This window comes from Bos indicus x Bos taurus, chromosome 11, assembly GCF_003369695.1.
Source record: "Bos indicus x Bos taurus breed Angus x Brahman F1 hybrid chromosome 11, Bos_hybrid_MaternalHap_v2.0, whole genome shotgun sequence".
Classification (NCBI taxonomy): Eukaryota; Metazoa; Chordata; class Mammalia; order Artiodactyla; family Bovidae; genus Bos; species Bos indicus x Bos taurus.
Genome location: NC_040086.1, coordinates 6265281 through 6282504, shown reverse-complemented (window position 1 = coordinate 6282504; position 17224 = coordinate 6265281). Strand labels below are relative to the sequence as shown.

The 17224-nt window shown below is 46.9% G+C and overlaps 1 protein-coding gene across 1 annotated transcript in view; it reads left to right on the top strand.

Moving 5' to 3' along the window:
• Window positions 1-17224, top strand: part of RFX8 (RFX family member 8, lacking RFX DNA binding domain) — a 52303-nt gene that overhangs the window by 7966 nt on the left and 27113 nt on the right. The window lies entirely within an intron of this gene.

Sequence of the window (17224 nt, the reverse complement as noted above, 5' to 3'; positions counted from 1 at the left end):
TGATGGCTGCTTGTATGGTGCTTGCTTCCCAAGATGCTTCACTTGACCTTCTGCTCCAGGGCCTGACCCTGTAACAATCTGCAGGCAAAAGAGGCCTGCAGGAAGGATGGGTGGGTGGGAGGAAACAGTTGGCATCTTTAATGCTTGGTCTTGTGACAGCCATCCGCCGAGGCAGATAGCATTAAAAGTCAAGGAACGAACCATGAGTGACTAAGGTCAAGGTTCCCACAGCCTGCTGCAACGCTGGGGCAGTTGACTTCATTATGGACTTCATTCAACTGACTTCATTCAGACCTCTTTCCACCTGTTATTCCCTCAAAAGTATCCTGTACTCCCAAAAGACCTTGGCAGTCACTGGTCCAACTCCATATCCAATGACAAGCCCTTCAAAGTCACCTCCAGCTAGGAGCTTTGTATGAGAACAGAATGCCCTCTGGGGACAGACACGCCTGGGACTCAGAGCTGTGAGGGGGCAGTGTGTTTTTATGTCTCCGTTACAAGGAAGTGACTCTTCCCCTGGGCAAATAGTCCTCCCCCAGGATCCGTGCTTGGCAAGCAGAACACAGGCGGACGGAAAGCCGCCTGGCTCCTTGCAGGCCTTGGGGCAGCTCACAGCCTGCAGGATCAGACCCCCACAGGAGGCCCCTAGCTGGTGCTGAAATGACCTGGGGATAAGGAGCCTGCTCACGGGCCACAGAGGTGTCAGTCCAGCCTCCCTCCGGTTTCCAGTCTTTCTTCCCTTCCTGTCTGCTGCCTTTCTCAGTGTTCCTCAGTGGACAGAGTGGAACTGGTTCCTGACATGCCCTCAACCTTCCATCCACTCACGGCCTGATTCTCTCAGGGTCTTTTGTTCTTTTAAACAATATGATAAGCATCTGTGAATCCACCACCCTATAGGAACCATGTGGTCAGAAACCCCTCTCCCCGCCTTCCCCAGCTCCTGGGAACCATCAACCCCTTCATCATTATCTTGCCTTAAAAATTTTTTTAAATTTTTTTGGGCTGCATTGTGCATTATGTGGGAGCATTAGTTCCCCAACCAGGGATGCTGCCTGCATTGCCCCTGCATTGGCAGCGTGGAGTCTTAACCACTGGACCACCAGGGAAGTCCCTTTCTTGCCTTTTTAAAAAGAATCTTACTACATTTATATCATTTCTTTTTTTCTTAAACTTTTGATCCCCTTAACCCAATTTTGCCCATGCCCTACCCGTCCTGTGACCTCTGGCAACAACCAGTCTCTTCTCTGTGATCAGTGAGTTTGTTTGTTTGTTTGTTTTTAGTTTTGCTTTTGTTTTGTCACTGTTTCTTAGATTCCGCATATAAGCAAGATCATACCATCTTTGGCTTCCTCTGTCTGACTTATTTTATAGATTGCATTTCTTTCAAAAAGCCCAGTTTTAATTTTTGTGGCTTGAATTTTTTTAGAAGGAAGATCATGTTATGTGTCATCTTTGGGGACTTGTTCCACTTACTCTTATATCAAGACTCCTCTACATTCATTTGACTGCTCTATAATATTTCAGTTGATTCGTTCGCTCTCCAATTGATGAGCATTTGAGTTGTTTCCCAATTTTGCTGCTGTGAACATTCACATGTGTCTCCTACTGTGCACGTGGAGCTGTTCTCTTGGGCATGTGTCTGGGGGTTAATTTGCAAGCTGATAGGTTGTTTGACATCATTTTCTGAAATGATGGCTCCCATTGGGCTCCCAAGGGCAATTCTGTGAATTCCAGTGATGTTTCCACTGATACTCACTTCTCCACTGAATATTCTTGGCTCCCAACTTTTAACTTCCCTGCCCATTTGTTTCATTATGACTTCAATTTATTGGTGTTTCTCTTCAAAGACAGGTTCCCCAGGGGTACAACTCAGTGTCTCAGGAGGGCTCAGGATGGAGCTTTTATTTGTATTTTTTGTTACTTTTTTGACTACTAACCTTTTTATCCTTCCCTGCCATTATGTTGGTTTCATTTAAAGCTTGTGGTCAGCAAAAGTAACCCTTCATTTTTTTTTTTTTTTAACATGAATTAGAAGTAAGGTGGTTCAGTGATGAAGAATCCACCTGCCAATGCAGGAGACACAGGAGATGCGGCTTCAGTTCCTGGGTTGGGAAGATCCCCTGGAGTAGGAAATGGCAATCCACTCCAGTATTCTTGCCTGGGAAATCCCATGGACAGAGGAGCCTGGTGGGCTACAGTCCTGGAGGGTCGCAAAAGAATCAGACAACACTGAGAGACTGGGCACAGGCCTCCCAAAACTGCTTTGTAAACTGTAAAACACTCCAGATAAATAGAATATTTTATCCTTGTTATCAGATTGTTGTCAATGCAGATGGGTGTTGGAACCCAAGAGTGGCTGTTTCCTTATTCTAAGTTGCAGCTTCTTAGTTCCGACCTGCTGAATCTTCTACACTCAGAGTCATCGAGCCGTGTCAGCTGTTGAAGCTCACACTTAGCCCTCCCTCAATAAATCAAAAGTGATGTGGGTGTGAATGAGGTGTTAGGCTCTGGAGCTCCCTGAATGTCTCTGGGTGAGGTCTTCCAACCCACCAGGAACTCCCCAGCTGTCTTATCACTCAGCCCACATTTTGCCCTTTCATCACTCAACATATTGATTGGGACACTTCCTCTAAGGCTTTTGAGTCTGGGCATCCTGGCACTACAGCACTTTCCTTATCTGGCAGCCTTATCAGATGGGAATGGGGTGACTTGAGCTTGACACATTTGGGCTCTGGATCATCCCTGCCTCCTTTTTTAAGAAACCTAAGGCTCCTGTTCAAAACCTGTCTTCGATTTCCTTCTCAGTCGTTTCTCATCCAGGGTGGTCCCACTGCAGTGTTCCACAGAAAGTGTTAAAAAGAGCCTCCGGTATGATCGCGGGCATTTGTCCAGCGTTTTTGATCTTCCAACTTCCTTTCAAATCCATCCCCCAAGACACTGGGGTCCTGGCTTTCAGTTCCTGTTGGGAATTTGCCCAAAGAATGAGCCAGTTCAGTGTTGCTGGTCTTGGAAAGGGACTCTGAGTTGCTGAATCTGTGACTCAAAGAAGGGAGAGGAAGGGGAAAAGGATATGATCCCAAAGCTTGTTTACAAGAGAAACAACAAAATACCCACTTCTCACTTCCTGCCTCTTCCCCTGGGAATAGAGTTGATTCCAGGTTCCACACAAGTTCCTGTGCAGATGTTGGGGTGTTTCTTGCTCTGCTCCACAGTCCCGGGTACATGACGGGTCATTTCACTCCCAGTGCAAGTAACAGGCTTACGAGGATGAGGAAACTTCCCAAACGCTGACTTCCTTTTTTTTAAAGTAGCATTTCCTGATGCTTTTCTGATTATGAAATAATACATTCCCTTAATAGAAAATGTGGAGATTCAAGAAACGTGTACAAAAGAAGAAGGCAAATGTTGGCCATGGCCTCATTGTCCAGAAATGCAGCCTGACCTCCCTAGAAATCCTTGGGTGATACAAAGCTCCATTGCCATTCTAGTTTACCAAAGGGCACCTGCCTAACAAGATCCAGCCCCACGTGACATCCACATTCTGAGCTGAGGTTAAAGTGGAATGATTTCCCCAATCCTCCAGCAAGGTTTCTCATGAGCAGGCTACTAGGAATGGGGACCTGCTTTTCCTCCCTCCCCTCTCCCACCACCTCTCTGGGTTTTGGGAGAAGTAAAAGTGGACGGAAAATTTCTACCACACATCTTCACATTTGGGGGCTAGGCAGACCCTTGTCTCCTGGTCTCCCCCCCCCCACCCGTGGCTTCTGCAGGGCAACCCTTGAGAATGTTCTAGAATGCATCCCTGGCTTTAGTGAATAACTCATTCCAAAACCTGACTGCCCATCCTGGGGCCTTGCTAGGCAAAATCTGGGCCCTCTCACCTGTCAGCTTTTGTTTTTTTATGATTTTTTTTTAATATGGACCATTTTTAAAAATTTTCTTAGAAGTTTTTTATTGAACTTGTTACAATAATGCTTCTGTTTCATGTTTTGGTTTTTTGGCAATGAAGCATGTGGGATCTTAGCTTCCTGACCAGGAATCAAACCCACATCCACTGCATTGGAAGGTAAAGTCTTTACCACAGGACTGCCGGGGAAGTCCTCTACCTGTCAGCTCTTTACCACTTGTGGCCAGCGTCTGGGTGTGGAAACTTCTCAGCCATTCTTGTCTTGAACAGGCTGTGGGTATGTTGGAGCCAGGGCAGTGACCACAGTCCTCGGCCTGCCCCCAAGGCCACTGGCCAGCTGTCTCTCGTCGACTTGGAGTCTGGTGCCCAAGCCAGACATTGAACGCAGGGGCCTCAACATCAGTCCTTGACGCTAATTCTTGAATCTTCTTCCCCAGGGTCTGAGGTGATTGGACCACCCCATCCTACCCACTGTTCACAGGTCAAGGGATGATCTGAGGGAGCTCTGAGGGAGAGAGGCTCTGAGGGAGCTGTGAGCAAGATAAGGTCTGCAGGAGCTCTGAGGGAGGGAGGGCTGGCTGAGGGAGCCAGGCTTTCAGGGAGCTCTGAGTAAGAGGGTCTGAGGGTCTGAGGGGGCTCTGGTCCAGAGACTCTGAGGGAGTGCTGAGAACGGGAGGCTTTGAGGGAGCTCTGATCCAGAGAGGCTCTGAGAGAGCCCTGAGCAAGACAGCGTCTGAGGGGCCAGTGTGGGAGAGAGGCTCTGAGGGAGCAAGTCTGGGGGAGCACTGAAGGAGGGAGAGTCTGGGGGAGCACGGCTCTAGGGGAGCTGGAGTGAGGGATGGTCTGCTGGTCTGAGGGAGCTCTGATCCAGAGAGGCTCTGAGGGAGTGCTGAGCGAGAGAGGGTCTGATGGTCTGAGGGAGCTGTGATAGAGAGAGACTCTGTGGGATCTCTTAAGGAGGGACTTTTTTGAGGCAGCTCTGATTGAGGGAAGCTCTGAGGGAGCCGCGATGAAGAGGCGCTGAGGGAGCTCTGAGTGAGGAAGGGTCCTCGGGATCTCTGAGTGGAAAAGGGTGTGAGGGTGAGGGAGCTCTGGAGGTTGGTGTGAGTTAGTTCTGAAGAAGAGAGGCTCTGAGGGAGCTCTGAGTGAGGGTGGGTCTGAGGCAGCTGTGAGGGAGGGAAGCCCTGAGGCTCTGAGGGAGGGAGCCTCTGAGGGAGCTCTCTCCTGTGGCTTATGTTTCGCATCCCTTTCGGTTCTCCTTCCTTGATTTGGCCTCATGACTTTGATGTTAATTGTGCCAGACCTAAAGCAATTATACTCCAATTAAAATATATGTAAAGTAAATATGGAAAAAAAAAAATAACATTCCAGACCTGCCCTCCTCTCCCTTTCTGTGCCTCCACACAGGGTCCGGCGGGGCGGGGGAAAGTGGGGGAGCCTTCCTGTAGGAAGAGGTAGGGTCTGAGGCAGGCAGGAGAAATGTTTCATGACATCCAACCCTCCCACTTGGAAGCTGAGAATAAAAGAGAGAGGAAGGCAGACCCAGAGACGTAGAGAACATGGAAGAAATCATTACAGAGCCGCCTGGAACATCCTGCCCTCCTGCTCTGTAGTTTTGTAGTTTTACCAGGATACAGGATTTCCCTTTTCAACAGTCATGCACTTGGATACTATGTTTGTCACGGACCTTCAGACAGAACAGACTTCTGGTTTTTAAAAAATATAATTGGTCATAGATATCATATCAGTGCTAACAGAATGTACATCAGAAAGATAGTGGGTAGGGAGGGAGGTGGGAAGGAGGCTCAAGAGGGAGGAGATGTGTATACCTATGGCTGATCCATGTTGATGTTTGACAGAAACCAACACAGATACTGTAAAGCAATCATCCTTCAATTAAAAAAAAAAAAAAAAGATAGTGGGGATGGGGACTTCCCTGGTGGTCCAGTGGTTAGGACTCTGCCCTCCCAATGCAGGTTTGATTCCCTGGTTGGAAAACTAAGATTCCACAGCCACTTGGCATGGCCAAAAATAAATAAATAAATGATGGGGAGATGAAACATTGAGTCAGAAGTAGCTCTCATTTAATATTTTGTAACATTTGCTAGCAAAATCTTTCAAATGAAAAGTAAATGAATACATTTTAACATGAAAATGCCAATCACATTGGAAAAAGGGAAGTAGCATGATGGACTGCTTTGCAGTGTTAGTAATGCCCTGTTTTTAGAGGATTTTTAATGACACGGGGAAATGTTTACAGTACAAGGTAGGGGGAAGAAAGTGGGAAGCAGAGCTGCTGACACGAGAATTGTGACGATGCCAGTATTTCCAGTGTAGACTTGCAGAATCCACTCGCACAGGAAGGCTTTGGAAAAAAGTCAGGAATGAACTGCATTGGAGTTTACATGGTGGTTCCCTTGGAGTGCTGTGTTTCCTTCTTTATACTTGTCTGATTATTCCAAATTTCATTTATTTGTATTTTCTTTATGATTAGAAAAGAGGGAATGCAGGTTAAACATGGCAAAAGATGAAGCTGAAAGTTCTATTTCTAAATTTTAAAATTGCAACTTTAAATCTAACTTACTCTTTTAGCTCGTGCACTTGGTTTTCCCTGATCTTGGCACCCGGAGGCTGGGAACGAGAGGCAGTGCCAGGTAGGTTGATCATTTTGGTTTTATTCTAAATGTTAAAAACATACATTTTGAAAAATCTCAAAATGGATGACCAAAAAGTGCAAAACTAAACAAACTATAAATATCAACTCCTCCCAAAGAATTCCCATAATTAAATGAAATTCCCAGTGCCTGATACAATTCAGGTGATGCCAGAACCGAATTTGAGTCTCTGTCTTCTCAAGAGATTGTGTTAAAGTACAAAAGTCACACTGTATTTTTCTGTTTCAACACTTTCAATGTTTAGACATGTAAATGTCTAATAGTTAAGTAATGATAGCCCTAGAACAATAAAACTATTTTAATTACTCTCTGAACTAAAATTGCTAAGTGTTCCATCTAATTCGCATATTTGAATTATATTCAAGAGACCAAGGTACCCAGGTGATATTTTTAACACAAAAGGAAATTCCAGTATTATCGGGTGTATCCTGTTATAATTATCACTCAGTTATCATTGTTACTTATTGTTTGTCTTAAATCAAGAAAAGTCAGGAGAAATCAGCGAGAGCAAGAAATCACTAAGAAGGGACAGAAGCCAAGTTAGGGAAGGACTTGCCACCCATGAAGGAGTTGAAGGCATGGGAAGTGTTTGCCAAGTTAAGCATTGGGCAATAGTTAATTTGAAAAAAAAAAAAAAAAAAAATTGTTGGGCTGCTATGAGCCCATACAAGCTGCTTCCTTTCCTGGGCTTAGCAGAGGAGGAACCAAACTTCCTTATGGGGGTTTGAGAACCTGAGTCCATTCAGCAGAGGGAACACTGGAGTTGGTCTGCATTTCTTTGAGAAAGTTGATGGCAGAGACGACAGGAGGCTTTCCCTGTGGCATCTCTCATATTCAAGTGTCATAAGTCAGGAAAGCAGAGGAGGACATACGCCAGCTTGTTTCAAAGCCGATGTGTGTGAGATAGTATGAAATGGTCCACCTACCAGAGCCTGGTCAGGCTGAATGACTGATTAGCTTTTCCTGCTAAATGGGGTCAATGATGAACCCTAGAGAACAGCTCTAAGTCTTCCTTGGCTAGGCTGTCCTGTCTCTTCTCCCGAGCCCAGTTAGTGGTTTGACACCATCTTTAAGACCGTGTTTATTTTTCAGGTATCATTACGACGGAATCTGTATCAAGAGAAGTTCTTTCTTCTATGCCCAGTACTGCTACCTTCTGGGTGGAAAAAGGTGCACCAGGTTAGTACCTGTCACTTAGGTACTTTGGTCTTGGTCACAGCCTGGTTCATATTAGGACCGTTTGTACTTGCGTTGACTCGAACTGGCTCTTTGGCTGTTGTGCCATTCATCCTTCTTAAGGATGGAAACACGCACATCACATCAACACTCTGACATGCACGTCAGTCTCTGGCAACATCGTCTGCCAGAGAAACGTGTACCACGTTCATTTCCTCAGTTACCGTTCATTTTCATCATCATCTCAACGGCCAGGGCCATTTTGCACTGTCTTTGCTCTTCTCCTCTGTCAAATTTGACAGAATTGGCCATGTCCTGCTTGAACTTTCCTTTAGCCCTCAGGACTCTGCGTCATCCAGTCCCTTCCCTAGAATGAGCCCTTCCCTTCCCCACCAGGGCAGGCATCTCCCAGAGACCCGCCGCTTCATCATTAATGACGTTTTTCCTACACTTTGACCCCAGGACACCGCATTCTTTTCTGTCTCTCACCTGCCGCTCCCTCCACGGATGAGTCCTCCTCCTGAATCACTTCTCCTGCTCCTCGTCTCACCCACCCCCAGGGATGTTCTGTTGGGCCATCTCCTGGATGTTCCCATGCAGAGGACCCACTGGTCCCTCCCACTGAAGAGGTAGAACTTTAACTTCATTCGCTCCCTCCCATCACCTCTGCCTCTTGACGCCCTCTTTTCCATCTGTGATCCCAAGAGATAGAACCTATGCAGAGGATCACCCTGCAGCCCTCCCTGACTCCCGGGTCACAAGTCCTGTTAATTCTCCCCTCCTGGGTCTCCTGATGGCTCTTCCTGGTTACAGGTGTTTCCTGTATGTCCTCATCGTCTCACATCGAGATTATTTTCATGGGTCCTATGTAAGCTCCCTCCCTTCACCTCACCACTATCTGAACACAGCCATGAGACTAACCTGCCCCCAGTTCTTCAGTTTTTCTCTTTCTTGCTCGGAAACCTCAGGAACTTGCTCTTACCTCCTGTGTAGAGCCTACAGCCCCCTCTTCCCAGACTGGTGACCGTCCCCAGCTCTTTCTATAGGCACTTCCCATCCACGTTGCCAGTTTCTCCCGAATGCACAGCCTTGGTTTCAGCCATGCTCGCTTTGCTCAGAGGACATCAAATGCGTGTCTGTCTTGGCTCCCCATCATCCCGTCCTTGCAAGACATCATTCCTTCTCTCTCAATCCAGCTATCAATCCAATTGCTTGGATGAATCCCCAGGGAATTACAGAGTGGAAAAAAACCATCTCAAAGGGTTCCATACTGTGTGATTTCATTTATAAAACATTTTGAAATGACAAAGTTTTTTTCCTTTCTAGTTGAAGGGTAGTTGATTCACAATGTTGTGTTAGTTTTCAAGTGTAGAGCAAAATGATTCACACACACACACACACACATACACACATATTCTCTTTCATATTCTTTTCCATATGGTTTATCACAGAATATTGAATGCAGCTCCCTGTGCTCCACAGCAGGACCTTGTTTATCCACCCTATGTATAACAGATTGCGTCCGCTAACCCCACCCCCCCAAATCCATCCCTCCCCCACCCTCCTTGCCTTTGACTACGTCAAGTCTGCTCTCTATGTCTGTGACCCTGTTTGTGTCTTGTAGATTGGTTTGTTTGTGTCATATTTCAGGTTCCACAAATAAATGATATCATGTGGTATTTGTGAAATGGCAAAATTTCTGGAATGGAGGACAGCTTCCTCGTTGCCGGGAGTTAGGGGCGTTGGGCTGAGGGAGCAAGAGATGGTGCAGCCGTGGTCACCTTGTGATGAGACACGCACTGTGTCCCAGCCGTGGTGCTGGATGCAGGCATTTCCACAGGCGAGCTACATGCCCACATGCAAAAATGAGTTTAAGGAAGGCTTGGGAAATCCGAGTGAGATCAGTGGATTTGTATCAGTGTCAAAACCAGATTGTGATATTGTACTAGAGTTTGGCAGGATGTCACCATTGGGGGAGATCAGGCAGAGGTAAAATGGAGCTCTCTGAATGATTATTTTATTTTTTAGTGGAGTATAATTGCTTTATAATGTTGTGTTGGTTTCTGCTGTACAATAAAATGAGTCAGCCATAGGTATATGAATACCTATATCCCCTCCCTCTTGGACCTCCCTCCTTTCCCCTTGCTCCATCTCCACCCCTCTAGGTCATCAGAGAGTGGATTCTGAAAAAGAAAAACAAATATCGTATATTAACGCATATGTGTAATCTAGAAAAATGGTGGTGATGAACCTATTTGCAGGGCAGGAGTAGAGACAGACATACAGAACAGACTTGTGGACACAGCAGGGGAAGGTGGGGTGAATTGAGACAGGAGGATTGACATATAGATACTGTATGTGTGTAAAACAGACAGCTGGTGGGGGCCTGCTGTTAGCAGGGAGCTCAGCTCGAGACCCTGAATGATTTCTTACTTCTGCTACCTACATTACAAATGAATCAAGCCTCACCCTTCAGTCCAGGAAAACATGTGATGACAGGTCCTAGGAAGTGGCCAGTCTTCCCCTGCCGACGTCTTCTGCTGGCATCCATCCCCCCTTTGGCAGTTAGAGTCTGGATTGTCCCTGAGTCTCAGAGCCCTGCTCACGCTGGCCTGTGTGCATGTGCGTGTGTGTGTGTGTGTTGGGGGCCGGGGGGCTGGACAGGTAGCACACGTGTTCACACAGTGTCCTAACCAAGCACCTCCCCCTGTCCTCACACACCGAGGAAGGCAGGTGGCTGTGTCCGCCCAGGGCACACCCTCAGGTCCCGCTGTTACAGGCTCACTAGCATTCAGAACCCGGAGGGGATCCCCCAGCCAACCACAGACCAGCATCTTCCTTGTTCCCCAGAGTGACAGCTCCACTGAGCCAGGCGCTTCTCTGAGGGTGCAGCCAACTGAGGTCTGATTAGCACTTTCCTGCTAATATTTGCCTCGGGAAGGAGAAGGCATCTGGATTTTTCAAGGGCATCTTGTGTGTGTGTGTGTGTGTGTGTGTGTGTGTGTGTGTGTGTGTGTGTGTTTTCTGGACCTCATGTTAAGGAAAGAAATGGAAACCGCGGATGAGAGCATCAGGATAGAGATTTGGCTGGGAGCCAGGCTAGTGGCTTTAAAGGACTCTGGGGGTTTTTTGCTTTCTCATCACTGCCACCACCAGGCACTGCAGAAAAAGCAGATAATCTAATTAAAATCAGTTTAGTCTTGAGATAAGCCCCTGTCTCCTCCCTGTCTCCCCATATTGTCCCTCGGAGCCCCTTCAGAGGAGAAATTCTACTGTCAGCTCTCTGCCACCATCCACCCCGCCCTCTCCTGACGCCAGCGGCTTAGCAGGAGGACAGGATCCCTAGCCCGGGACCTCTTTCACTGGACTCCTCACAGGTGGCCCAGGAGCAAGCAGACCCGGAGCCCTGGTGTCAGAGCGTTTGTTTTCCCTGGAGGTGAGGGAGGGGGTGGGGTGGACGACCGTGTTGTGGTGGATCCCACTGAAAACTGCTGAGGCAGCATTTCCAAGGAGAGACCAAGATTTGATTTGCAAAACCAACGAGCAGCTTGAGGCTTTTTTTTTTTTTTTAAGGAAAATGACTATAAATATGCAGCGTGTGCCAGATGCAAAGAAGCCCTTTCCCAACTCCAGGGCACTTCTTGCCTTGCTCCCCTCTCCAGGGTAACATCTTTATACAGGGAACAGACCTCCCCAGATCCCAGTCTTGTTTAGCTGGCAGCCGGACTGAGCCCTGGACCAGGGTCTAAGCGCTGACCTAGAAATTCTTGGCGAATGGAGGCCAAAGTATAAAATGCTCTGTTATTGTCAGGGGAAGGGGAGGGAAATGGAGAGAGAGTGTGTGTGTGAGTGTGTGTGTGGTTGTCACATCTAGAGAAACAGCTCTGCTTAACATGTTTATTCTCCACCTCGTAAGCAACATTCCTGGCTGACATGTCACAAGGAAAACGTTGTCATTTTCCAAATAGAAGAATCCCTGGTCTATCTAATGTGACTTCTGAGATTAGTGGGACGGAGGCCCAGGTTTCTCTCAGGACATATGAAAACTAGCCCTTGCCCTCATCCGTCCCCCAGTCCACACGCACGCGCACACACACACACACACACACACTCACTCAGCTTTTCCAACTTAGCATATTAAAAGCCTGTAAAAAGCTTCTAAAATCGGGCCTTCCCAAGTCACGCCTGCCTTTGTTCTCTGTGCGTTTGTTCCTCTGCCAGCTCATGAGCTCAGGGGGCTGCCTGGCAGCCCGCAGAACCCAGGACCTTGGGTCCATGGCTGGCTGGTTGTGCCCAGGGGAGCAGAAAGGCTCCAGTTTATCTTTCACATTCATCACCCTGGGAGGGCGAGTTCAAGGGAGCTGTCAGCCAAGCAATCGTGGGCACCGCAGACCCAGAACATCTCGGTGTCTTTCCCACGGAGTCCACGTGGCCCCACTGCCTGCAGGAGGTAAACCCTCCTGGGGGCCAGCCCTCCCCCGACAGCAGGGCTCTGCTGCGTCCCGGGCGGCCTCCTTCTCAGGTATAATCAGGGGTCCAAGTTGCAACCCGCACTTGGGCCGTGTCCACCCTGTGCTTCGCAAGGCTGGTTGGAACTTGTTAAGGTGTGTTTTGTTTTTTTTTTAAATAGGCATTACCTGGTTGTTGTCTAGCAGCTCACAAAACATAGGTGTGGAGGATCCCGCCCTGGACTGCACCCTTGCTGGGGGGAGGTTTGAAAAGCAGGTGAAGCTCCCAAACCATCTCACCTGTTCAAAGCACCCCTCACATCCTCCTCTCCAGCCCAGACGCCCAGACGTGCTGTCTGTCTGCCGAGGAGGCCTGGCTTCTGGTTGCCGTTTTCCCTCGGGAACGACAGACTTTCAGCAGTTTCAAAGGTGTCCCGTTAGATCATCATTTTGCAATTAAGTTGCTCATAAAAATCTAATGGGGATAGAGTTAAGCAATGTAAAATCAACAGCCCCCAGCACAGAAAATAAGGAACCCACGCCCCTCAGCCACACTCAGCCAATCCAGTTTAAAAAGAAGGCTGTTCTTCCTAATGGGAAAAGAATGAAAAAGAATAGATATATGTATGTGTATAACTGAATCACTTGACTGCACACCTAAAACTAACACAACTTTGTTAATCAACTCTGTGCCAATATAAAATAAAATAGATAACCAGCGAGGACCCACTGTATAGCACAGGGAGCTCTGCTCAATATTCTGTAATAAGCTAAATGGGAAAAGAATTTGCAAAACAGTAGATAGATACATGCATATGTGTGTATAACCACTTTGCTGTATACCTGAAACTAACACCACATTGTTAATCAGCTGGACTCCAATATAAAATAAAAATTTTTTAAGTTGTTCTTTTCCACTTTGTTTCAAAACCCTCGCATCTTCCTTTGCCCTCCTCGTGTGCATTCTTTATTATCACACATATGTGTGTCTTACAGCAGTGGTCCCCAGCCTTTTTGGCACCAGAGAGCAGTTTCGTGAAAGACAGTTTTTCCATGCCCTGGGGTGGGAGATGATTTCGGGATGGTTCAAGTGCGCTACATTTCCTGTGCACTTTATTTCTGTTATTATTGCATCAGTTATATCTCAGGTCATCCAGCATTAGCTCCTGGAGGTTGGGGGACCCCTGTCTTAAAAGACGAAAGAGTGGAAGAGGTAATAGTGATGAAGATGTGAAGTCAGAGCTGGATTTCTGGCTCTGTGAATTGTTTCTTGTTTCCTGTACATAACTGGGGAAAATAATGAATTACTCTCCACTACATAATGGGTTGTTGTGAGGAGTAAGGGGGAGTGAATAAGGCACTTAGCAATGGGCAAATGCTCAGTGTATTTTAATCGTTAGTGTCGTGTGTGTGCTTAGTGCAATCAAAAGGATATTAAATAAAGCTTTTTGCAATCATAAGACCTACCCTGATATGAATACATACATTGACTATTTAACTTGAGATGTAAAAGTATCAAGTTGATAAAAAAATAAAATGGGAAAAAAATATATCAAGTTGAGAGGCTTCCCTGGTAGTCCAGTGGTTAAGACTCTGAGCTCCCAACGCAGGGAGCACACGTTCAGTTCCTGGTTGGGGAACTAAGACCCCACATGCTGCATGGCACGGCCTAAAATTTAAAAAACAAGTTAAGGGTGTCTTAACCAGATTCATTCCCTGGGTCAGGAAGATCCCCTGGAGGAGGAAAATGGCAACCCACTCCAGGATTCTTGCCTGGAAAATCCCATGCGCTGAGGAGCCTGGTGGTTGCAAAGAGTCAGACACGACTGAGCAACTAACACACACTCCTAACCAAAAACAGAGTCGTTGATTCATGTTCTTTGAGTAAAAATGGAAATGAAGTCCATCAACGGTGAGAAGATGAAACACCTTGCCTCCACAGTCTGAGGCTGAACACGTCCGGGACGTGAATTCGGTTTTATTACATTTTTATCTTCTTACCTTTGTAATTGCTTCACATTGTTGTTTCACTGCTGTTAGGATGATTTGCAAGGGCAAATGATGATGCCAAAATGATGCAAATGAAAGTCTGGATTAATGACAAATGATGTCAGAACCTGAGAATGTGGATGCAAATTGTAGTTAAGCTAGAAGAAAGTTATATGCCAGAAAGCGTATTCAGCTAACACAACACTTTCGGGAAAAGGAAAAAAAAAAAGGCTGAGTCGTGTGGCATATAATCATGTCCCAGTCCTCTTTACGCTGGACCCTTTTTAGCCAAATTGATCGTAAAAGCTAATGAAAGTCAAATGTGTTTTTTATGTGTCTACACTGTGCTGAGTGAAGCAGACAGTCTGCAGGACCCAGAAGGGACCCTGACCTTCCTCTGACCCCCTTTGTGAGACTGGGAGAATCTGCTAACCTTCATGCACACCCTGGAGACTCTGAGCGAAGGTTACAGGTTCTGGGGGTTGGAAAAGTTCTTTTAGTGGTGGGAGATTGTTATTGTTTAGACGCTCGTTGGTATCCAACTCTTTGCGACTCCATGGACCATAGCCAGCCATGCTCCTCTATCCGTGGAATTCTCCAGGCAAGAATAGTGGAGTGGGTTGCCATTTCCTTCTCCAGGGGCTCTTCCCAACTAAGGGATGGAAGCTACCCCATCCTTCCCCTTCGTCGGGTGGAAAATTGAAGCTCTCAGAGCTCAAGCGACACAAATAAGAGCAGCCAAGGATGCCTGTTCTGTTGTGGAGTTAGCTGCCACCTCCTTCCCAAGCTGCCCTTCCCTGTCCCCCAGCAGTTAAATCTTAACCGCCTGGGCCCTGCCTGTGGGGCAGGAGCCAAGGGGACAGCCCCCATGGAAGCCAAGTGACCTCTCCGAGCCGACTCACCTCCAGGTAACTCCTGCGCCCTGGCTTTGTTTCTGTTGTGGTCATTTGACAGCTTTTTTGTTTCTGTTTAGTCACTAAGTCGTATCTGACTCTGCAACCACATGGACTGTAGCTCACCAGGCTTCCCTGTCCTTCAGAATCTTCCAGACTTGGCTCAAATTCATGTCTATTGAGTCAGTGATTCTATCTAACTGTCTCATCCTCTGTCGCCCCCTTCTGCTGCTGGTGAGTCAGCTCTTTGCATCAGGTGGCCAAAGTATTGAAGCTTCAGCTTTAGTATCAGTCCTTCCAGTGAATATTCATGGTTGATTTCCTTTAGGATTGACTGGTTTGATCTCCTTGCTGTCCAAGGGACTCTCAAGAGTCTTCTCTAGCACCACGGTTCGAAAGCATCAGTTCTTCAGTGCTCAGCCTTCTTTATGGTCCAGCTTTCACATCCGTACATGACTGTTCGAGAATGGACTGACCCAAACCTAAGGTCAAGGGAGAGCTCCTGGGACTTTAGAGAGGCTTGAAGGGGATGAAGGACCTTCCTGCATGAGATGAAAGCCATTTTCCTCCACTTCCTTCTGACTACCACCATCCCAGGCCATCCCTGCCTTGAAGACCTTGAACTTGCATCCAGAAGCAGAAGCAGAGTGTTGGTCTGCTACCTCACACCACGTGCACAGAACTGAATCTACTCTCCATGATGACATGTGAACCCACATGGTGTGCTGACATGGACCTTACATATTATTCCTTCGCAGTTTCCTTGTTCTGTGAAAGTGCCCTGCCCCATCCATTGACTCACAGGATATTATTATCATTTCTGAGTTGATCATTTTCAAAGCTCTAAATCAGAAAATAGAAGACTTCATCTGCATGATGATTTTTCTTTTCTCACCAGAGCAAGTTCTAACCATGAGGACATCATATTCTTGCTTCTGAAGGGAATAAACTTTTAAAAATAAATATGTGATTGTCACAGTTATACAATGAATTAAAAAAAAAAAACTTTAAGCAGGTGATAATCAGCAGTTGTGGAGAGAAACTTGGAGGAGGGTTTTGAAATCAAAGTTGTGTGTGTGTTTGTGTGTGTGTGTGTGCTGAGTCGGTTCCAATGCAACCCTATGGACGGTATTCCCCCCACACAAATAACCTCACTGCAAAAGAACCTTTATGCCTGAGCTCAGAAATAGGGGTCTAACTAAAATTATTTCTCTCTTATCTGTTATGTCACAGTGGAGACATTGTTGCCTTTGAAAAGTCTACTAATTATAACCGCATTCTCCAAGAAGAAGGAGCAGTGAGTGTTGAATAAAATAGATTTGCTATGATAGACCCTGAAATACTCAGTAATTGTTGAATTAGATGCAATTATTTTCCTGTGTATAACGTTATTATGGGCAGCCCTTAGCCACTCACCCCCTGATCCTCAAGGCAATGCTGGCTGATAATGAGGGAGCATCAGGTGAGGAGGAAGCTGGTGGCTGCTCTCAGTGAACGCAGTGCCCGTGGGACACAGTTGGGGTGGCACTCCTAGCCCTCCGGGTAGGGCGAGCAGTTCAGAAGACCTCTCTGTCCTCCCGTGGCGTGTAGACAAGGGCCTACTGCAAACCCACATGAACGATCTGCTAAGCAAATTGAGTAGCTCAGAAGTGAATAGCTCAGTGAGAAGCTTAGGAAGGCTCAGAGTGCAGAACGAGAAAGCCAAGGAGGATATACTGACCCTGGAGCTGTGCTGCCACAGAGCAGGCCATTAGGTTGGAGAGGATGAGGGGGACTCCCCCGACCCCGGTGCAGTCCAGCAGGGCAGGCTCTGGGGCTCAACTTCCAGCTTCCCAGGAATGCTCTCACCTACTCTATTAGAATGGAAATTATTCAAAAGATGTCAGGGAAATCCTGAAGAAATCATCTGAGTACAGTCCTTCATGCAAATCAGGAGCAGCCATGCCTCCCCTTGCTCTGGGGTGGGAGTAGGGCAGGGAGGTGAGCAGCAGGATTGTTGAGTTCACTTTCTGCCGCATGGCCTTTTTCCATTCTTAATGAAAATGTTTTATATTCTGTAATCTGTTCTTCGAAAGGAAAGTCAGTGCCCCTCACTTTCCTTGTTCATTCGGCCCTGAGATTTTATATATGACTGAC